The sequence below is a fragment of the Symphalangus syndactylus genome, chromosome 23 (assembly GCF_028878055.3).
Source record: "Symphalangus syndactylus isolate Jambi chromosome 23, NHGRI_mSymSyn1-v2.1_pri, whole genome shotgun sequence".
NCBI classification, from domain to species: Eukaryota; Metazoa; Chordata; class Mammalia; order Primates; family Hylobatidae; genus Symphalangus; species Symphalangus syndactylus.
The window spans coordinates 10458902-10466323 of record NC_072445.2 but is presented as its reverse complement, the minus strand read 5'-3'; the positions used below and the strand labels follow the sequence as shown (position 1 = coordinate 10466323).

General features: G+C 52.1%; 1 pseudogene; it reads right to left on the bottom strand.

Annotated features, from left to right (window-relative positions):
- Positions 1–4844: 4844 nt before the first annotated feature.
- LOC129473330 (tubulin beta-8 chain-like) lies at positions 4845–5900 on the bottom strand (annotated as a pseudogene).
- Between the last annotated feature and the right edge of the window lie 1522 nt (positions 5901–7422).

Here is a 7422-nt window from a genome sequence, read left to right as displayed (position 1 = left end):
TTATTTAATTCACTCGGCAGTCTGGCGTGAAGATGAGGACACTGAGGGAGAGGCTTGCGGAGCTGGCCCACCTCTCCAGAACCCAGGGCTTCGACCTGTTTTTTTTCAGCACCTCTGACTGTATGTGGGTGCTTCTTAGCCAGGTCCCAGCCCCACCTCTCTGCTCTTGGCATCTTCACTGAATAGTCCATTTCACTTGGCCCAGCCCCCTCATCCTCAGTTTTCAGTGACTACGACCCAGTGAAGACTGCCCCCCCACCCCCATACCTGTGGCTTCCTATGCTCCTGTCCCTGTGTCTGCGGTGGGACTTTGGGCAAGGTGTTCCGCCTCTCCGGGGCCTCAGGTTTCTCATCTGTAAAATGGGGCTCCTTCTCCTGACCTGACCTCCGGGGTTGTCAGAAAGCTTCCATAAGGCAATACTTGGGAAATGCTTAATGTTTGCCTGCTCTGTGGGGTGTGTTTAGCCTGTGTTAGCTGAGAAGGCTTTGCAGACCAGAAGCTGCTCTGAAGCATGAAAACACCTCGGTCCAATGGGTCAGCTTCTCCCTCTGTGCCCTAGCCCCAAGTGCTGACTGGGGCCTCCTGAGGGCCCTTGCAAGCCCTCAGGTAAAGCTCGGGTAGGAGGAGAAGGGAGTATTTTCATTTAACCAGAATAGAACTCCTCGGATTCATGTCTTCTTTCTCAGAAGGAGGAACTACGTCAGCCTCTTGCCCCTAGCCGGTCAGGAAATCCCCCTGTCTCTGCTGGCACCTGCACTGGCCTTGAGTCACTGCAGAGAAGTCCTTGATAAGGACTCTTGGACTTTGGGGCTCAAAACTGTGATAGCCCATGAGCAGGGAAACTCCAGGCTTAGTCCTATCTGGGACCCTCGATGGTACTCACCGGCAAGGGGGCAGGCAGGTGGCTTTGGAAAAAGGATTGATGGGAAAATGCTTTGCCCCTTTCACTTTCCCTCTGAGACTGTTCCAGCTCCTTGACTTTGCTCTGGGATGAGCCCATGCACCATGGCCTCTCTTATCACCTCCTCAACCCAGAGCTGCATACCTGGCCCGGGAGGGACTGTCGAAATCAATTTATCCAGGCCCTCATTTTACAGAGGAGGGAACTGTGGCCAGAGAGAAGTGACTTGCCCAAGATCGCATGGCCCAGCCCAGCTTCCTGGCTCCTGAAGCCACCTCATTTCCTTGTCTCGGCGTTGTGGTTGGGTCCAAGATGAAGCGGGTGCACAAGGAGACGGAAGCAGTTTGACCTTTACACAGTGACCCGGCTCAAATAATTTCGGGCTCTCATTAACCAGGCGAGCTCCTCTCTCTGAGGTGAGTAAACTCGAGGGGGTAAAGTGGGGGTTGGGGATAATGGGAAGGAAAGCCTGGCAGTATTTCTTCTCTGTTATAAATAAAAAGTAAAACATAAACGTCATTTCTCAGGGCCCAAATGTTAGGGGAAAAAAATGCTTGTCATCTGAGTCATGTGATGTGGACTTTAGCAGAGCAGTATACACATGGTCATTTATCTTTTCCCTCTCACTGAATGTCACACCAAGTGGCCAGCATGTCTGTGAAGGGCAGAAACTGGGACAGCCAAGCAGCTGGAAGAGGCCAGCTAGGAAGTACCCGATGCCCACTCCATAGTGGACTCCACACTTAAAAGACAAGATCAGCAAGTGTCAGGCTGCCTCACTAGTTATCCTCTCCAATAAAAAAATAAAAGTAACCCCTCCAGGGAACATGTGTGTGTGTGTACACACAAAAGTACATGCACACAGCTACATGCAAAGGGGAAAGGCTGGGAAGGAAGCAAATCCCCCTCTGAACACCAGTTACTTGTGGGGAAGGGGCAGGTGAAGCCAACTATCAGAATTACTCACCTTTTCAACTGACGAGCTTGCATCAATTTTGGCAATTTCTCATAAAAAGGCAATTTTCACTCCTTGGGTGATCACCCAGGTCCTGCAAAACTGAGCCACCAACAACCACCTGCACCACTTCCCATGAGGCCAAATAATGGCTTCCCTTAAAGCTCAGCCCTCTCACCCACCTGCCAGTCCTGTCCCATGCGGGGGACTGCCGGCCTCCTGGGGTACAGGGGTCCAGGCCAAACCCAACCCACAGATGATTGGTGAAACAAGCCCGTATCCAAGGGCCTTTCCCCCACCTGGGCCGTGTGCCCACTGCATAGATAGGCCTGTGCTTGCTCCCCTAGGACAGAGACCCTTCTCTTCCGTTGGAATGAGGGGTAGGGAGATTTGATGGTGTCCTGTACAGGTTGGATGTTAATCTGCTGTGGTGCTCTTGGAAAAGCTTGTCTGAGTTCGGCGCTTTCTCAGCACGTGGTGTTTGCTGCCCCTTCAAGCTGCTGAGGTCCCAGAAGGTAAGTGCTACTGCAACCTCCATTTACTGATGAGCAGAGGTCAGGTGATCTGCAGCCAGCCAAGCAGCTGCTAAGTGACCAACAGGCTGGATCTGCATCTCACTTGCAGAGGCCCTGCCTGGCTGCTCGGGCTGCCCTGAGACTCACTCCTCCTCCTCTTCCCTCCACAGCTCTCCTGGCTTCTATCCACAGCTGTGCTCCAGGTGGGGAACACCTATGGATGCACCAGGGTGCAACTACTCAGACTCCAGCATGCAGAAGGGCCCCGGCTCCATGCTGTTTCCATATCCAAGCCCAACCTCATCTAGAGATTCAGCAAATCCAGGCCTCCCTGAATTCCCTGCAAGACCAAACTGAACCCTACAACCCCCACTACCCTGGTTACCTGCCAGTCCCAGCCCCTGCTCCCTCCTGGGCCCTTGTCTGTACAGTTCTGAAGTCCTACAAGAATGCTGAGGTCCTAAGCCGACTCTCACCCAAAGAGGTAAACAACCAGGGGCCTCCAGGGGTAGAGAACATACCCAGATAGGTTCTGCTGCCTGTAGGCTTGATGTCCTTCCCCTAGAGCACGCCATGCTTGCCAGGCTGGAAGAGGGGCTCCAGAAACTTGGAAACCTGGGCCTGTAGCTGGCATGTGGAAAAGAGACCTGGAAAAGCACCACTCCTGTCCATGAAGCCCCCACATGGAACCAGGTAATTGGGAAATACACGGGCACCAAGCCTGTCCCCCACTCAGACCCAGGTGGGAACTGCAGCGGTGACTTGCCCCCTCTGCCAGTCTGGCTGTACCACTACAGGAGGGAGGAACATCTAGCTCCACACGTGAGTGGAGACACTAGGTATGGGCAGGTTCCTGTGGTTGCTGCAGCTGAACCTTCCCAACCAGGTCCATGCAAGGCCATCTCAGATGGGTGCACACACCTGGGTTAGGCAAGGACACCCCTCAGACAGTGAGAGCCACTGAGGAGGGCTGTCATAGAGGCCCCTTTTCCTGCTCCTAGAACAGGTTGGGGGAGTATGGGGGACCTCTCCCACCTCCCAGCTGCTTCCAGGAGCCACTTCTTTCGAGATGAGACGCTCTCCTGCCTGCCTGTTCCCCATTTGGCTGCAATAGACCATTGCCAACATTCAGAGAAAAAGGGGCCCCGCCTGTTTTCCCAGACATGTCGAAGGCAGGTGGTCATGCCCAGGGGACCTGGGGTAGAACATGTACATCTGCCTACCCCTAGGCTATACTGGCTTCATCTTATCTGTGTGATGGGGGTGGGGTGGGAATTATGAAGACACCATCGCACAGGCCATGGACAAGTTCTACAAGAGCCAGGGAGAAGAGCCCTGTCCATGCATGCTGCCCAGCACCCAGCTCACACAGACACCTCTTATTTGAAGCTTCCCCAAAGCAGGCTTTTGCAGTCCAGGCTCCCTGAGAAGCCTGGGGAGGAGACTCTGCCAGGCTGAAGGGCCTGTCCCCAAAGGTGCCACCCTCACCAGGCTCATCCTGACAATCTTGGATGATTTTTGCCCTGAAGTTTTGGAGTGCGGGACAGGGAGAGAGCAGACACCGAGCATCACCCACCTTTCCGGAGAGCATCCGTCCTCCAGACTGGGGCAGGTCAGACCTCCACTCTGGTGTTTTTCTCACTGGTTGCCACTTGGGGGAAGCAGTATTTGTGAGCACCTGCCTGTCTCCCCAGGTCCTGCTCAGAAACCCCATCTGTGCCTTTGGAGAGACTGCCCTGAGCACACAGGCCCAGCAACCGCCATCTACAGCCCCCAGGGCCTAATCTCCCTTCTACATAGGGTTCAGTGTATGTGAGCATACACTGGGCTTGATTCCTGCCCAGTAGTCCCTACCAGACATCCCATGCCCACCTCATTAAGAGAATGAGGCCACACAAACACACCCAGGCCGTCATGGTGATGGAGTGGCTGGGGTCCTACTTGCCTACCCTTCATTGCTGGTTCAGAGCCAGCTGTCTGACCACATTCCTACCCTGAGATGGGACTTTGGGGACATTGTCCACCAGGGTCACTGACCCCTTTTAAAGTTCCAGAAACATGGCCAGCTGGTCCCCTAGAAGTTTGGCACATGGGATAAGCCAAGGCTTGCCTTCAGCAACAGGTTTTCCAACACGTCGCTGCCCAAGGCCCAGGGCATCCCCAAGTTCATGTGACACCTGCTTGGCATGTCCACAGCCCATGCCGACCCCTCCTGGAGCCACTGGAATGCTTGTTCCTGGGCATGTGATAAGCCCAGACAGCTTCAGCCTTGCAGGACAACTGTGCGCATCTGGCAGCAGTAGCCAGAGGGCCCATGGAAAGTTGGAGGTGAAACCAGATGCTGTGAAAATACTTTATTAGGCAAAACTGCATATTACGAAAGTGCTTTAAAATGCAGCAGGAGGAGAGGTGAAGACACAAACGAACAAGTGCGTAGCCACACATGGCTGTCAGAACACAAGAATCCACAGCTTCCACCCTTTACCTAGAAAAGGAAAGTTCTAGGCCACCTCCTCCTCAGCACACTCCTCAAACTCCTCCTCCTCCTCGGCCGTGGCATCCTGATATTGCTGATATTCAGACACCAGGTAGTTCATGTTGCTCTCGGCCTCAGTGAATTCCATCTCATCCATGCCCTCGCCCGTGTACCAGTGGAGGAGGGCCTTGCGCCTGAACATTGCTGTAAACTGCTGAGACACGCTTGAAGAGTTCCTGGATGGCTGTGTTATTCCCGATGAAGGTGGCAGACATTTTTAGCCCCCGGGGTGGGATGTCACAGATGGCTGTTTTTACATTGTTGGGGAGCCAGTCAGCAAAGTAGTTGCTGTTCTTATTTTGAATGTTCAACATTTGTTCATCCACCTCCCTCATGGTCATGCAACCCCTGAAAATGGCAGCCACCGTTAGGTAGCAGCCGTGACGGGGGTCACAGGCAGCCATCATGTTTTTAGCATCAAACATCTGCTGGGTAAGCTCAGCCAGTTAAGGCCCGGTACTGCTGGCTGCCCTGGCTGGTCACTGGGGCAAAGCCAGGCATGAAGAAATGCAGCGGGGGAAACGGGACCATGTTCACGGCCAGCTTCCGCAGGTCAGCATTCAGCTGGCCTGGGAAGCGCAGGCACGTGGTGACCCCACTCATGGTAACAGACACCAGGTGGTTCAGGTCACCGTAGGTGGGTGTGGGCAGTTTTAGGGTCCTGGAACATATGTCATATAGCGCTTCATTATCTATGCAGAAGGTCTCATCCGCATTTTCTGTGAGCTGGTGCACTGAGAGGATGGCATTATAGGGCTCCACCACGCTGTCTGACACCTTGGGCTAGGGCAGGATGCTGAATGTGTTTGTGATCCTGTCTGGGTACTCCTCCCGGATCTTACTGAGCAGAAGGGTGCCCATCCCAGACCCAGTCCCCCCACCCAGGGAGTGGGTCAGCTGGAAACCCTGCAGGCAGTCGCAGCTCTCCGCCTCCTTTCTGACAACGTCCATCACTGACCCCATCAGCCCCACGCCTTCTGCGGCGTAGTGTCCCTTGGCCCAGTTGTTTCCGGCCCCACACTGACCTGTAAGACAGTACAGCCAGTCACTCGATGGCCAGGTGTATGGTCATCAGTAGTCAGCACCATAATGAAAAAAGGGCCAAGTGCCACGTGTGAGGTGAGAGCACCATTCGCCCTGCAGGTGGAGCAAATGAAACCCCCTCCCCCAGTTACAGGACAGCAGCTTCCCCTGTTAGTAATTAAGTCAGGAGTCAAACCTGAGACGGGCTAACAGACCTCGCTGCAGGTGGAGCAAATGAAACCCCCTCCCCCAGTTACAGGACAGCAGCTTCCCCTGTTAGGAATTAAGTCAGGAGTCAAACCTGAGATGGGCTAACAGACCTCGCTGCGGGTGACTCCTACCCATTTTCAGGGAAGGCAGTAGCCACGGCCCCAGCTCAGCTCAGCTCCCTGCAGGGAGTTTACATCAGTAGCTCCTCACCTTGAGGAGACACCCGGGCCTTCCTCCCAAAGCCCATTTAGGAGAAGCAGATCGAACAACTCGACTCGGAGGATAGGAGGGTGTTCAGGGGCCCTGGCTGCACAGTTCCCACAGCGATGACCTTGGGGCACTCGTGGATTTTAAGCTGCCCTGACCCCAGTCCTCGCCCGCAGCTCACCGAAAAAGAAGTTGTCTGGCCAGAGTACAAAGATCTGTAGACAAATCATGCTATTTTTAAAAAAACAAATTTGACATTATTATGAAGATGAAGAAACAGATTTATCAAGCTCTATTTTCTTTAAATCATTTTTTATTACACTTTCTTTGCTTCAGATATCTGATCTAAACATCTGCAGTATTTGAATGTCTGGTAGAATTCTGCTGTGAATCTGTCTGGTCCTCGGCTTTTTTTGTTGGTAATTTTAAAATTACCATTTCAATCTTGCTGCTTGCTTTATTGGTCTGCTTGGGGTATCTAATTCTTCCTGATTTAAACTAGGAGGGTTGTATTTTTCCAGGAATTTATCCAACTCTTCTAGGTTTTCTAGTTTATGTGCCAAAACGTGTTCATAGTACCCTTGAATAGTCTTTAATATTTCAGTGGTGTCAGTTGTAATATCCCCTGTTTCATTTCTTAGTGAGGTTATTTGGATTTTTCTCTCTTCTTTTCTTGGTTAATCTTGCTGATGGTCTATCAATTTTATTTATCTTCTAAAATAACCAACCTTTTGGTTTATTTATGTTTTGTATTTTTGTTGTTGTTGTTGTGTCAATTTCATTTAGTTCTGCTCTGATCTCGGTTATTTCCTTTGTTTGCTGGGATTGGGTTTGGCTTGTTCCTGCTTCTCTAGTTCCCGGAGATGTGAACTCAGATTGTCTGTGTGTGCTCTTTCAGACTTTTTGACGTAGGTGTTTAGGGCTATAAACTTTCCTCTTAGCACTGCCTTTGCTGTATCGCAGAGGTCTTGATAGGTTGTGTCATCCAGTTCGAAGAAATTTTTTACATTTCCATCTTGATTTCGTTTTTCACCCAATGCTCGTTCAGCAGCAGGTTATTTAATTTCCATGTAT